This window comes from Apus apus, chromosome 6 (genome assembly GCF_020740795.1).
Source record: "Apus apus isolate bApuApu2 chromosome 6, bApuApu2.pri.cur, whole genome shotgun sequence".
Lineage (NCBI taxonomy): Eukaryota > Metazoa > Chordata > Aves > Apodiformes > Apodidae > Apus > Apus apus.
The window spans coordinates 32,973,939-32,990,544 of NC_067287.1; the positions used below are offsets into that span (position 1 = coordinate 32,973,939).

Here is a 16,606-nt window from a genome sequence, read left to right on the forward strand (position 1 = left end):
GAAAAGCAAACCAGTTTCAATTTAAACATTTCAATGGATGGCTACAGTATTGTTCCCAAATGGCAGCTTGCTCAAAAGATTCATCATTTTCACTATCAAACACCAATGCCTCACCTTCAAAGAGAATTATCCAGCATTTGGTTTACTGATTGATTCGTTATGTGTCTCCCTCCAAAAGAACACATGCATTACTACCCACTGTTTTCCACTATTGCAAAACGCATTTCTCATTTCTGTTTCTGATAAGCATTAAGTCTCTAATTAGCAGCCTTTTACTTATTTTTATGGACCATTTTCTACAGTCACCCAGTTTCCCAACAACTTTATCAGCAAGCAGACATAATGGTCATGGCTGTATTTAAGAATCAAACTTCATTAAGATCTAGACAACACAAAAATCACCTACTCCATCATTTAAAATTCACCACATTCTCTCTACTAGTGCTATATCCTTCACCATCTCTGATTAATATTCACGAACAACACTGCACACACAATTCAGACTCACAGGTGTCACAGAAGGCAGTCTCCTTACTAAGTTGCAGTATTTCAAACATTGGCAATTGGTAAGGCCCCAAAACTGTAACCCAAATAAACAAAAATACAACCAGAAATATCTGGACCTGAAGAAGTTGCCAGTGGTGTCTGGAGGACACAAAACAAAACAAACAAACAAACAAACAAACAAAAGCACACCAACCAAAACAAAAAAACCCTCACAAACACATTTTAAGAACTACACGGCCCAGCTGAGACTTCTCAAGCAGGAACATGTATGTGCTGAATGTCAGCACAGTCAGGGCTACCATCTGCTGTATCTCACCTGTTTCATTCAACACCTCTCACATAAGGTTGACAGAAACAGAAATTATTTTGAGAGAAACAAGCAGTGTACTAAACATAATTCCAATTATCTGGCTTCCAATGCTGTCAAATATGCCATAAAATACATGTCAGAAACAAAGTGGGTGCTGTATTCTACCTGCCAGAAAATTACATAAAAAATCCTGCCATTCTATTACAGCATAAACCAATATCATTTTGCTGCTTAAGAAGCAAGATAAGAAACTTTGGAATACATAGGTCACATTTTTTGGCAGAACACAAAGATCTTGCAACTAACATGCTGAGACACAAGCCACCTAGGAGATTTCAAGTAAAAATTCTCACAGAAGCAGCTGCCAGGATTCATTTCACCTTGACAATGCTGGATCCTAATAAACTTAATTCAAGCAAATCAGAAGAGGCATGTATTTTTATAAAAATGGAAACAAACATACTATAACTGCAAACTTCAGGCTGGTGCTTACATTTCATAGCAGAAGGATATTGCTAATGAAAGCTATGAAAGTTTCATAGCTATGAGCTATGAAAGTTCACTAAACCCTTATGGCTGTAGCAGTGCTCCGTAGCTTCACCTCTTCTGCTATTCGCTGACCTTTTGCAGAACAGTCTTGTTAGAGATAAAAGCTACTAGGTTTGAAAGAAAGATGATTCTCAGTCTGTAAAAATCTCAGAAGAGAGTTATTCCGTGGTTGCTATTAAAGTCTTAGTGGATACCAAAGGGAACAGTAACTGTTGAGCCAAATTGGCTGCTGATACAGAGAGCTTCCAAATAACTTTCCTTCAAATATAACTGCTGTACTTCACATTAACACCCAATAGATTTTCAGCTTCAATTTACCCCCAGGCAACTGTAATCACACAAGCACAGACCTTCTGCCTAAACCTTTAACCTTTAAAGAAACTCCAAAAGATACATCAACTTGGAATAGCACCTTTTTTTTAAATAATGTTTCATAAGGCAGGGAGTTCTTTTATGATGCTGAGTATGCAGCCTTGAGAAAAAGAGGAACTGGTTTACTTGCATCCTTTTAACTGCAGCTAATATCTGTATTACCCAATACAGCAGCACAGGGTTTCTAAGAACAGTGCACATTGGGTCAGGGCTGTTGGTACACTTAGGTGCCTGATCATTCATGTCTGCAAAATTCAGGTCATGAAGTACTCTTGGAATTACAGTTCTGTCTTCTCTTTAAGCAAATAAAATTAAAATCCCATCCTTTTTTTTTTCCATGAGGTTAAATATCTCTACCAGTGAAATAAAACCACTTTAGCTGTCAAAGGGAAGAAGTCTGGGAGACTCAAATGCCAAATTTATGTGGCCTTACCTAGCGAATTTAGAGTAACAGTTACTTATTCAGTACTCTGATAAGAGAGGACCAGTAAAATAGATTTTTTTCAGGTTCCTGCTATTATTCCTGCTACTATACGAGGAGAGATCTATGCTAGGCAGCAAAAAATACTGCAGTAAGTGGTGTGGCTCTTCTATGTGTGGCCAAAACCCATTTAATATGGCAGTACATATAAAAAATATAACGTAGATACCAAGTTAGCATGCTTATTTGGAAGACAAATACAATGTTGTTGCTTCTTCTGATTCTTTATACAATGGAAGAGAAAACCAAACGAGCTACTTTTTTTTCTCTGTTCTTACCAAAATGGTTTCAGGCATTACTGTCATTTGGTGATTGGAGTCAATGCTTTACTGTAGCAGTCTTCTGTTGTCCTGTCTTGCACCTTTGCTATCACGAACACTTATGTCCCATACAGTGTTTCAAGCCACTCACTGCTCCTTTGCTGTAGGCCAGTCCAGTAAATCTGGCCATGGGAGTTTGTCTAGACCTTTACTCCTTTACCTCTTCCTTTTGAGGGGAAAAAAATTCCTGCTTTGGCAGCCACCCTCGTCTTATTTTATAAGGTCACAAATACAACAGTATACCTTGAAACAAGGTAGTTCTTGTAGCATCAAGATATAGTAAGAAGAGAACCAGGAACACATTTTGAAAATCCAGAATTAAGATCGAGAAAAAGAACTACTTCCCATGACCACAGAAATACTTCGTTCATGCTGGGACTTTGGGAACTGTCTGGTATCACATAAAAAGTATAACAAGGAATATGTAACAGATTCTTGGCCTCTACTGAACTAACATGAGAACTACTAAGCACCATACTCTGTTTTTATTGAATTGAATCTGTAATATGAGCTCAATCTACAAGAATACAAAGGATCTTTCTGGCTGGTATGTAAGTCTAAAGAGTTTAGGTTCCTACTTCACCCAAATGCTTTACTAAAGCTAACTGTGAATGTGAAATATTTGCAAGAAAACTGCATGGAGTGCACATGTGTATCAAGATATGAATATGCCTATGTCCTGAAAAATGCTTTTTAAAATATCGAATACTAAAAATTCCATTCTAATAGAGATTAAAAAGTTGCATTTATATTTACTGTGTCAATACATTCTTGTAAAACCCAACTCCAGCTTCGTGGTTAACAAGTCAAATCAAGCATCAGAGATGATAATTGGTAAACACAGGAGTCTCAAACACATGAAAATAAACCTACATATTGTCAAGATGCCACTGCTTAAAGAATACAATCTCACAAAACCTATTTGTGCAGTTAATATGTTTTCAGTTATACATTTCATAGACAGAGAGAGAAGTTAGCAAAAATCTAAACCTTTAAACAAAATGAAGTAGAGCACTTAAAATTATCCCAAGCAGTTTAAAGATTAGGATTTTCTTGTGTTCATGGAACAGTAGGCAATGTGTACTAATGATTAGGACACACACGCCTACCTCTAGTAGAAAAATGCAAATTTTATAATTATTCTGGACTTTCTTGTTTGTAGAGATACTTCACCAATTATTGGACATTCAATATAAAAATCTCTTAATTCATCTTCCTTCTCTACTGCCAACTGCAAATAAGAGCAGCTGTTTAAAGTTCAGACCTCTTAGAGACAGCTCTGAAACTCACCAGGTAAATTTTGTATTTAGATATTTGCCAGGAAGCCTTTCCTCAAGCAGAATTCCACATAACATTCTTTTACCAAATCACATGTAAATATGACAATATAAATTCTCCAAGAGCCAAGACTGCTCCTGTCAACTTAGACTATGAGTATGTCTTACAACTGTTACCTGATATCAATGTAGCTTTACTTCAGTATAGATTTCCTGTCAAATCTCACCTTCACTACTCCATGACTCAATTGAAAGCAACACACAAAGATGCTCTGTCCCAGGTAGCTGTCAACTTGCTCCACAGGAAAATAAGGGACCAATATTCTAACACCTGCTCAGCTGTGGTAATAAGATGAAATATGGGGAGGTTTTTAAATCCTATATTCTTAACAGCATAAGCAGCACTTAAATAGCACCACTACATAGATATTAGAGCAAATTACTATACTTAGGAACAAAAAAATGTATTTCCTTTTTAACTGAGTCTTATTTAAGTATTTCTGAACTTAGAAACAAACCATGAGCAATTAGAAACAGACTAGTATTACTAGATGTTACAATCCACACACACACACAAAAGCAAAACACAAAAAACCCAACCAAACAAAAAACCCACCAACAAACCACAAAAGTCAAAACAACCAACCCACACAGATAACCAGGACCTACAATCAAATCACTTGCCACTCATCAGGCATAACCTGCCAAGCTATTAACTTGCAGTTTGAAGGCTTACATTTGCTGAATGGCAGACCTGCACACTGCAGAGTCTTAGTGTGAGAAATGGCTTTCAAGCTCAGCTGTCTTCTAAGTGCCATCCATCATCGGAAGAAATAGATTATTCCCTTTACAGTCAGCTACTTTGCCAAAATCTTCTGGCTCTGTTCCATAAGTCACACCCACACCACCGGGGGGAAAGTAAACCCTAAGTCTGTATCTCGCTCTTTCTGACATGCAGAATGAAAAGCAATTACTTTGTGATGCCATTTAGAAGGAAACTGAGGCAGAAAGCCAGCTCTATCATTTACCAGCCTCCAGCCCACTGCACCAGTTCACAGGGGGCACATAAAGGCAGATTGTGAACTTAGTCCAGGAGGAGAGCTGAGCTGGGAATACATCATGTTTTGAATAACACAGAATCATAAACATACTGACTTGCAGCAGGCTGCCCTTTGGAAGCCCTTCTAAAAATACGTGTACATGCACACTTGTCACTGATACAAAACATCAGCAGGGTTATTACTTGCTATCCCAGAAGTCTGTCTTACAAGATGGTCTAATAAGGCTGTTTTGGTTTCCAATAAGGCTTCCTCCCTTCAGCATGTTTATACTCAAGAATTACAAATAAGATTCCCTTTTCAAATCAAAACATCCGCTCTTTCAAGCAAAGTACAATGAAAAATTGTGGAGATTTATTCGCCATGGGAAAACAAAACCAAAACGCCTCTAAACATGGCCTTTGTCTACCCATTACTGCCCTGCAGACCCTGCAAAAGGATCTGTCAGGTTAAACCTTCACCCAGAGTGCCCTGCAAGCAGAGTTCATGCCATTGTAGAACACTGCTACAAAACAAACCACAAACACAGCAGGATTTTGCACCCCAATCAACAGGCATTAAAACCTAGGCGCATTCCAAGTATGCATTCTCTTCTTGCCCTCCAAGGAAAAAAGTGATTAAGAGAGAAAGGTCAACTCATCCCGCTCAGAAAATGAAAGACATTTGGAAGAGCCTTTATTGCCTTCTCTAACTATATATGTAAGAGGCTAAGGAGGAAGATCATGGTCCCCTCTTCCGTGTTTGTGGTCTGTTCAAAACATTGCAGTATCTGAGGAGAAACACAGCCAGCTGGGCTCAGTCCTTCTCACCTTCCCTTGACATTCCAACATCATTCTTGTAGCCATCAGCATGCAAAGGATTTCATAAGAAGTTAAGGATCTCTATTTGGGTCCACTTGCTGTGTTGCTACAGTTGGGCTGCCCAAGTGACACACACCACTTACCTGCTTAGTGAAAACCCAGCAAGAGAAATTTGAAAGGATCATGCACAAACTAAAACATTTGTTTAAACTATCTATCCCTGGAAACACATATATCTTAACTTGTCTTCCTGCTTGTAAAATATATGTCCAAACCACACGACACAGACATATCTGACTGCATCTGACCATGCCAGCAGAAAACAGAGAAGTCCCACATGTTCAAGGCATTCCTGAGACCTCAAAACCACAATGTACTTGGAAACCTGAAGCAGTCACTAGAGATACAATGCACTACACCTCACAGTCAGGTAGCCAAAAGCAACTACAGCAATACCATTTTGCTGCTCGGGTGATTTTGTTGAAGGAGGAAGAGACTGCACTTAATTCCCCCTTCTCCCAAAACCAAGGTGTTTCCAGCATCTAATTTCTTACCTGAAAGTCAAGCAATAGACAATCAACTGGTATACATTGTAACATAACCCTTCAGCATCCCCTCCTCACTGATAAATCAGAGAGGGAACAGCCCACTCTGTTCATCAGCCCTACACCTACACCAGCCACAGCAGCAGCCACTGCCAACACTTCACTTACACATGTAGGAGGAGCTCAAGGTACTGAAGAACTTGTTATGTGGCTGCTCTAGAGAACCTTTCCCCACACGACTTGTGCAGCCAGGACAAACAGGCAGCACTGGACTGGCCCTTTCTCACCAAAGTCTCACCAATAGTTGTCTTTTTGTCTTTTCTCCTTTAACCACAGAGGCAGATCTATCAGTATGCCATGAAGTTCTTCCCTTCCCCACCCCATGACAGGTGGATATTACATGCATCCTGTGAATCTTGACTCTGGGGGAATGGCTCAGTCCCTCCCTTAATCCCAGAAAAGGTTCCTCCCTGGAAACTGTGCAATAGTATTGGCAAATCCTAGGCAGCAAAGATGAAGAACAACAGCTGGGGAGGGGGCAGGAAGGGAATTTCAAGTGGAATAAAGGAAGGGATTTTCTCCTATCTGCCTGGCCATTACGGACTAGGAGCCAAAGCTCAACCCAGAAAGTTTGGGGATTTTTCTACAAGAAGGGCTAGATCATTTACAGAGAAGTAGTTGTCTTTGAATTGATGACAAACTGTAAGATGAAAGCTATGTTAAATTATAAAGTTAAGTTATCCAAAAGCAGAGAGAGTGTACAAACTACTGGATTTTGACACAAAACCCTATTCTGAACCCTCCTCCAAGCTCAGCAGACTTAAGTCTATATTAATTTAACTGCTTCCAAAGAATCCAATTCCAACTTAAGTGCATAAAATCTTTGCCAGTTCAGACTACTACCTTGCTCCCAAAGTTGCCTCTTTTTTTTTTATTTCCCCCACCTCCCCAAAAAAAAAGATAAGAACAGATGATCTGTTATTTAACAATCTTGAGTCTCCAGTTGTCTGGCAGGTCCACTGAATGAATGTCCTATCATGGTAACATGGTCACAGCAGAAATTTTTAGGCTTAGCCAGACTTGCTTTTCCAGCATTTGTTCTACATTTTGTATGTTATGCTATTTGAGGCTTACAGCTAATTAGTTCAGAACAGTGGTTAGTAGTGTTACTTGTTTTTTTCCTTTGTGAAAACTCAGTTTAGACTCTCCTCAACCTGAAGAAAGAATATACAACAACATGTAAAGTGATATTTAGGTTCTAAACAGATGTATCAACATTCGTACACTCGTTGTAGCAAGGAATATTACCTACTCTAAAATTGTACAAGAAAAAGCCATCAGGTGATTGCATTTCTCCTAGTCAGATGTTTCTCCTTGTCCTTAAGCATGCTATAGTACACCAAGACATCTCAAAGAGTGAATGTAAACTCAGGTAAAACATGGTACAGTGAAGACTTCTCTTCACTGTAAGACCATCTGGATCTGTAGCAGTGACAGGAAAATTATTTCTCTTTTCATTCCATACAGACTCCACTATGTTTGCTTATCACCTTAGATAAATGCTACCACCAATTTGTAAAAATAAAAAATAAATAACAAAAAAAAGATTAGTTGCATTATACTCTTAGTAACATTTTTCCCTTCTGAGTTGAGCACAGCGAGCATCCAGTATTACTGTGTAAATGAATAGCCAAGGCAGAAGGGGAAGAGGGGAACCAAACAAAATCTTGCTTTAAATCCCACAGGTGGGGTTAAAGATGCCCAGAGCTTCAGATTAATGTCACTATATTGGTCTAGCACTATGGAACCATAAGTATACAACAGCAGACCAGGCTTTGTTCAATAATTAAATAAATAAATTAACAATTCACAAGGCAGTTTTTCATTAGACTTTTGGCATGCTAGTGAGAGTAATCAGGGAATATAGATATAAACAACAGTTTTCTATTTAAACCCTTCTCTTATTTCCCAGTAAACATGACACTGGAAGAGTGTGCCCACTGTAACTTAACAAATCTAACAATTTTTCACAATGCAAGTACTAAATGTGGGGGTTTATTCTTAGGCAGAAAGGCAAAGAAAAAAATTGACAAGTAAGTGAAGCTCATACAGACCCTTTTACACAAACACTGACTGTCCCATGTGACAAGCGCAAGCAAAAAGGGCCCATTTATATTTCTCTGTCACTAACAATCACAGCTGAAATGTGTCTTTAGGAGCCTGATCCGAACTTCAGAAGACTTTCAATACACTGCTCCTTCTGCAGAACTCGTATTTCTGGGTTGTTTGTGTCTCCCAATTCATGCAATAGACCAACTTAATTTGATGCTCTAGGAAACCAGAGTAAGGGCTGAAGACACACTAAATGCTACCCTGAAACACCACCTCTTTATAGACAATAATTACTTTTTTATTTTTTAAAAAAGGCAAAAAAGCAAAACAAACAAACAAAAAACAAACGAACAACAACAAAAAACAAATCCAAAACAACTTGCTCAATCGCAGTAACTCCCATTTACAAAAGACTTCCGCCAAGCAAAGAGGCCAAAGCTCACAATTTGTGGCATAGCATCAGAGGATCTAGCTATTTTTGCTTTAAGTCTCAGAAATGTTTTACTTGAGGAACTTCAGAATCAGCTATGATACTTGAAACACACCAGAGCACCATTTGTTACCCAGTGTAACTCCCCAGACTCTGACAGCATGGCTCATGCCGTTTAATACTGTTCATTATATAGTACATGAACAAATGTGTCCTACCACCCCACACTCCTTTATTTAATCACAAGCCTTGTATCTGAAATACAATTACATTCTTACAGCATAATCCATACATATTAAAATCAATTTCATATTGAGTAAGAATTATTAAAGGGATTTGTAAGCACAGCAGCTAATCAAACAAAAATACCATGGTGTTTTACTTTGTGCCTAACTCTTGCTACTGCTTCATCAGGAACAAATCCATACTTAGTTACTTGTGCATCTTTAGCACATAAACTGCTTGTCAAGCTCTAAAAGGGATTTCCACTCCCCAAACTCCCATATCACAGCCTGAAATTCAAACCAGCAACCTAGATCATATAGCAGATCTTAATCACAGAGCCCATTTCAAAATTACTCATTACTCACTTCAAACTTCATCTGACCAGGCAACTCATACTGACTTCTTATACCAACAGTGCAAAAACTCCTACGGAAATGAAACAAGCTGAACAGAATTCAGAAATACACATTAAGCACTATGCTTTCCTAAGAAACTGCCACAGTAAACCAGCTAGATTTCTGTTCTCTCAAAGCACAAATGACGTCACTCTAAACAGACATATCACCTAAAGCACTGATAACTACATTTTTCACACTCTGTGCTCTAAACCGGTTGAGCATTGAAACAGAAAGTAATAGATAAAATAATGCAGCATGTGAAAGAGAGATAAGGAATACTGAAGAAGAAAAGTCACATCAAGGAATCCTGAATTAGTAATAAAAGTTGACGTAAATCTGAAGATATGCACTGGTTAGAAGGATCTTAATACTGGTCTAGGATAAAATTAGCTTCCTCTATTCTTCAATCAGTATGATTTCATCTGCCCTGAAGTCACAACAGAAAGCATTCAGATAGCAAAAGTTGTATTAGCGTTTACAGACTTTATCCTGTGTAATTGACACACTAACACCTCATGCCATATTACTAAGCCAGCAATACAAATTAAAATTAACTACTTACATCAGGAAACAAATATAGCAGATTACCTGTTAGTGTTAATAAGCACATTTACATGATCAGGTATTTTTTTTTAACCCAAATCTAAGTGAGAGTGTGTTATTACTGAACCTGGTCTAACTGTTCCTCTCCACCTGCCTCACATCTCACCTCCAATGTATCTGTCAAAAAGCTTGGAAACCACAATAATTGGATCAAACTCTTCCAAAGTCATAACATAGCTTCAAAATGTTCAATCCATTCTTCCATATATTACTAATACTTCGGACAACAGAATTACCTAGCCTAATACTTGGTCAGACACAAACCATGAGATTATTGGTAGTACAGCTGATCCTTTGCATTCAAACCTCCAGAGGAAAAATTCACCAGTGCCAAGGACAAACACATTCCCGAGGGCTGAAAACATGTATGAATTTTGGTGAGGTCCGTGTTCTCTGGGACACAAAGCCACAAGAATTTAGCATGCTTTTCTGAGCTCTTATTAAAATCACGGATTCTTTGGGCAATTTTAACTTGTCTAGTAGAGGTGCTTTGCACATGTCTACCATCTGAGCAAGGTATTGAATCATCTCATCAAATGCATTAACAATCTATTTTCCCAAATATTACAGATTAAAAATGTGTTTTAATAAGCAGAGGCATTTCCTCTGAAGATATCAAATATGGAGAAATAAAATAAGGCAATTTTCAATGGCCCAAAGAGGTGTACATCGAAAAAAAATAATAGCCTCTACAGACATGTGAAAATAAATGCTTCTCAATATAAAAAGCAGCTTGTTCACCACTGAACTCTCTGGGCATGTAACAGCTCAGCAGTCCTTACCCTAGAGACTTAAAATACCTGGTATAAGGTCCACAGGTCATTTTTCAGAGTTGTCAAGGAATTTGTAGACTCTACCACCCGAACTCAACATCCAAGAGAAGCCTTTCACCTTTTTGACCTGTGACTAATCAGTGTTTCTGGGATCCAGCCAGTGAAGTCATGCAAAGACATAATACAGACAATTAATTACTTGCTAAGCATGCCTTGGTTTTAGGATGAATACTACCAAAAAAACTTCATTTATTCTTTTAATTCACTTCCGACATTCACTGTAACAATTCCAAAAATTTAATGCAGGCAATTCCAGAAGACTGTCTCTGCAAAGACTTTAAATCAAGCTCAATTTTTTTATCTGCAGCTTAAACAGATGATTCCATGATCACTATGCTGTACAGAGCTGATCTGAAAATGAGAAGGAAGTTCTGAATTTGAGAGGAGCCATATGGCAGTAGTTAAATATTTTGGTGTCTAAATACCCATCACAGCTGAATTCAAACGTAACACATCCCTCCTATTTTAGAGGAGTTAGATCCAGAGACCATTCATAACTGTATAATTTTTCCACTGATTTTTTAATGTACAACAACATGCCATTTCAAAGCTGCCTTTCACCACAGAGCTGACTGCATTTTCAGAACAAAAAATATATACGTATATTTCATTTATATACATACTCAGGCATTCAGAAAACATTCTGAAATATCTCAGAATTTATATGACAAGTTTTATGTAAGCACCAGTATCATTTTAATTCCAGAGTTCTAAAACTTGATTATGCTTAACATAAATAGTTAAATGTTTACATCCCAGTTGGCAATGGACTCATGAAATTATTAAGGAAAAATGGAATAGCTGATGTCCCTATCAGCATGGGTTAGGACTTGATGTGCTACCAAATACAGGTAGCTAGTTTTTACTGGGCCATAACTAATGATACACTGTACTTGGTCCCCCTAACACTGGCTATCATCAGTATCTATTAGCAGAATTCTCCAATATAAACTTTTATAAAGCAGACAATACACTAGCTTAACCCCTAACACATGTAATTGCTAATACAGAGCCATATGCTGAAATTTCATCTCTCTTTACATTTAACTTTTACAAGCAAGGAAAATCAGATAATTACATAGCCCCCAGTCTTCCAAAATTGCTTACTGAACAGAAAATTGTAATCAGCTGCCAGTTCAACTGTTTTTACATCATTCTAAAACAAAGAAGGTCTATTGCCCTGACTTGTGAAAGAGCTCTAATGAATGCCAATTATAACAGCAATTAGGGGATCAAATGTAACATCAGAGGTTTCTCTATTAGATATTAGCTTAATGACTGGGGCTTTTTTAATAAGCTGATTATTCAAGGACATTGAACAAGAAATAGATGATCCAGACACAATGATTTTGCAAAAACGTTTGCTGTCAAATCCAATTAATAATTTAATCTCTATAAACTACTATTATAAAATCACAAATAAGGGCAGTAACCCTAGGTTTCCAATAAGAATTCTGTCTGTGACTGTCAAATCCTTCAATTGTACTAACAATAACTTATTAACAAGAAATATGAAGTACTCCAAGCAAGACAGATTTCTGCAAAGTTCTTATACGTGCAATATTTACCATTACTCCCTCTGGCAGAAGCTGTGTTGTTAACCAAATGGAAGATAAATCTGCAGAGACTGAACAACCAGAAGACAGAAGAAATTCCTCCATAAAATAGTGAAGTTGCTTCTTCCTAAAAGAGCAGAAAAAACAGCACTTGGAAGTGCATGCTTTAACTCCCTTTTCCAATGAGACAAGCCTGGCCACCAGCACAGCCCAGGAGAAGAAAAGGACTTCGAGTATTTCTGACAACTGACTCAGAAATTCTCTATCACACCACTCCAGATGAAGGCCCTATCCTAAAAATCTGAATGACTGGTTATACTAGTCTCCCATACTGCAGATGAAGTACTACAGGCAAGGTTTGAGCAATGTAAATAATCACTCAAAAGTTGTAAAGTGACACAGTGATGTTTTCTATGTGACCCTAACTGGGATTCCTTACATGTGGGAATAATGACAGTATGTGATTGTGTAATGAAAGACTTTTCCTACAGGCTGTTACCTTGTTCAGTTCACAAATAGATACTGCTCACCAAATGGGCAACTTGTTTGATGGTTCAGTGTAAAGCCTGGGGCATTCTCTACCACAAACTCCTCAAAACAAAGTCTTAAGACAAGGGATGCTCACAAGAGAAACCTCTATGGCAGCTCCCACCACAGCACGTGATGTCCACAAGCATCAATGTATTTCAAAACTGTTTCACATAGTGTTGTCCTTGTTTTACATTTAGTCACTGCAGCTATTCAACACAATCAAAGAACTGGAGATCCCAATCTGCAGTCATCATCATCAAACATTTACCTGTCTGTTTTAGTGAGAGGCAAATAAAAGTCAGCTACACTCAGATGTGTCTAAGCCCTCAGGCACTACTTCCTAAAGATCTCTAAGCATGGAGTACTTTATATCCAAAGCAAGCTGCCCTTAATTTCAGGTATGAGAGTCAGCACTTCCTCAAATCAGTCAAGAGTTAAAGTCAAGAATTCCTATCAGCAAAAAAGCTTACTTTCTTGATCAGTATCAAGTAGGAAAAATTGAGAGAAAAATCACATTATCCAGAAAATTTGTTTGTGTTCTGTTTCGGGCTTTGGAGAGTGCAATAAATTCTCAGGGACAAAGTTCTGTCTTCCCATCATCCCCAAGACTAACCCTTTCTGTTCAAATCCCCTCCAGAATCTTTAGTGCTTGTTCTCTAGTCTGGCTGCTTAAGTTCTTCAGTTCCTTCCCTCTTATGCCTCATCATTATCCTGATTCTCAATACTTCCTCACTTAAAGAAAATCCACACAAAGGCTGCCTGACCATTTTTAATGCAATCACAGTTCATAGTCTCTGCCTTTTTTTATCCAAGAAGTCTCAATTTTTCCCTAACTACCAGTTCCTCACATGTTATCTACCTCCTCTGAACACATCGAGGATCTTCCCAATGGACCCTTCTTTTTTGTTCCCCTCAAAACTACTATCTAATCTAGTACTAGCTCCTAGATTAAGCTCTCCTTTCCTCCCAGCCCCCGGTTCTCTGACTTAAGCTCTTAATCCAAGTTATCATAGAATCATTTAGGTGGGAAAAGACCTTTAAGATCATGTAGTTCAAATGTCTGATCTCTTTCTGACTACAGGCCCAGTTTCTTCACTTCAGAATGGAAGATACTGGAAAATGCTGGAAGGGATATGAACAGAAAGGGTTAGTCTTGCATATGATGGGAAGACATACGCAAGACCTTCCTGTTCAAATATAAGCAAATTCCTACCATTTTCACCCAAATCATACTGTATGACTGTTCCAGATATGAACCTGAAGAAACTGCTGGAATGCACAAAAGAATTTCACACATTTCCTAAAATCAAAAGTGGTAGAAAGCATATGTCCCATAAAGAATTGCCAAGAGAAAAATGACACTAATTCATTACAAGTTTTCAGATAAGACATTTCTAGGATTTTACAACTAGTACCAAACCCTTTTAAATTCAAGTTTTATTAAATTCAACTCGTTTTCCTTTTCCTTTTTTTTTGTCCTTTAGTAATACAACTCAAGTAACAGACCAGAAAATTTAAGAGTTGAGTAAAAGGTTGCATTAATAGTAGCATCCTGCACTGGAAAGTGTATGGCAATCTTGTAAGTAAAATTCTGTATCTGCATTGATGCAGATGCATACCTCAGCTAGTAGAGATAATTCATAACTAAAACTATTATATAGTCTCAGTCTATTCTGTAGATTAGATATGATTCACTGTAAGATGCTTCTAGACTAACAAGTACATATTCAATCACAAAAACCAGTCATACAGTTAAGTGAAAAAGCATCTTCTGAAAGCTGCAAACAAAGTGATAGAGAAAGCAAATTCATTTTTGAGAAGCCAAAGCATGAGATTACTAATTCTGTGAGCATCCATTACTGTCCATCAGCAACAAATCTGATTTAAGAGCTTGTCATTCCTGTTACAGCACTCCAGTCACTGCCTTCCCTCACTGCAGATAGGTTGACCCTTTAAGTACATCAATTTCAACATTTTAATAGACATACTCTTAACCAGCTTTTTCAAAATATTAAACACAGAGTGCAGTGTGATAACTTGACCAATTTCCCAATGTAAACGAGAGGCCAGTGTGCACAGTTTACCAGTGGTTTTTTTCAATATTTACTTTGAGGCAGTTGAAGAAAACCAAAACACTTTTTGCTTTCTGTTACAAAGTAAATAATTTAAGTAAATACTTTCTCTCTAACATTTTCACATATTTGAAGGGTAACATACTTGTGCTTTGTAGAAGTCTCCATTCTTAAAAACAATACAGCTGTGTTTGTCTGAAAATCACAACCCACATACTTAAAATACATCAATACTCATCACTAGACCTCCCTCACACCTCCGTTCTCCCATCCTCTAAATTGATATTTTCCTTGCATTTGGCACACACAGCAAGTTCAAATTACTCAGCTCAACTACTGAATTCAAACAGTCTGGGAGTATGTTTACTTACACATGTACAGAGACCTTTTAAAAAAATACCAACTCATAGAGAAGCCACATCAAATCCTTAGGCTAGTACTTACAGAGAGGGAGCCCAAGGCATCCATCAGGCAATAGAGACAGAAGCTTTTACATGAACCCACAGGTTTCCCCAGCCTAGCACACACACTTTTTCCGTGTTAAAACTGCAACCTACTAGCTAAGATGGAAATGAACCTAAGGGCCTCTCCTAACATCCTACTCCAAATAGCTTATGACTAAGTTGCTCCAAATATCATACAACACAACTGCTAGACTAACACAACTCTGACAGTAATATCAAGGTACAACAAGATTCTCAACACACTTAGGTACTAAGAACCACCCCATGTAGAGACAGCCAGACACGGCACCAAGAAATATAGAAATTTAAGTGGAATAAACAGAGAGGGGAAGTAATAAACAGACTCAACATAGACATTAGAGATTTCCTAGGGTTGCTTTTCAAGATCCCATTTGGGGCTGATGCCCCTGTTTGAATCCTAATCAACCCATGTGAACTTCACCCTGTTCAATGACCACCTTATCAAGACAAACGCTCTCCCACTCCCAAATTGTCTAAGAGTGTTTTAAAGCACGACAACATGACTAGGGAGGTATACACACGGCATTTCTGGAACAGAGCTGTCTCCCAACTGGTTTGATCAAACCAGAAGCTGATGTGCTGAGATTTGCTACTCTCATCAGTGAGCATGACTCATAAGCCAGTACTTAATTGCAAGTACAGGACTCTACACTTTTTCTTCATTTAGAAGACTCTTAAAGAATCACAGAAATTGTCATATGTATTTCTGCTTTTTTACTGCTATTAAGCTGCTGTTATCCACATAATACTACTGCAATGAGTAACAGTGTTCAACAACTTGAACTAGAGACATGAAACAAAGCTCCACATAAACTACCAAAAACCCCTGCAGCAATTTAAAGATATTAATTTCAGCAAAAATCTTTTGTACAGTGTAACTATATGTCCTAAAAAAAAACAAAACAGGTCTACGGACACGAACAAACAATTGACAAAGCAATAAAAAAAGACAAATTGGCTTTTCTGCTTTGCAAATCAAAATCTTCATAGGATTTTGATTTATGAGATTCATAAGACCACTCACAGATGTCCACCTTTGTGAAACTACCAACTACTCAGCTTTATCTTAACAAAAGCTATTCCTTAAATGAATCATAACCCCTTAAAAATTATGTTAGCCTGTTTTTTATTGTGGACTGCAC

General features: G+C 37.8%; 1 protein-coding gene across 6 annotated transcripts in view; it reads right to left on the reverse strand.

Annotated features, from left to right (window-relative positions):
- Nucleotides 1-16,606, reverse strand: part of GULP1 (GULP PTB domain containing engulfment adaptor 1) — a 145,661-nt gene that overhangs the window by 109,657 nt on the left and 19,398 nt on the right. Inside the window, exon 2 of one of the 6 annotated variants that reach the window (XM_051623321.1) lies at nt 12,389-12,503. The exons of the other annotated variants lie outside the window; for them this stretch is intronic. The gene's annotated coding sequence lies outside the window, so the exon portion shown is untranslated. The remainder of the gene's footprint in view (nt 1-12,388; nt 12,504-16,606) is intronic. 6 annotated transcript variants of the gene reach the window in all.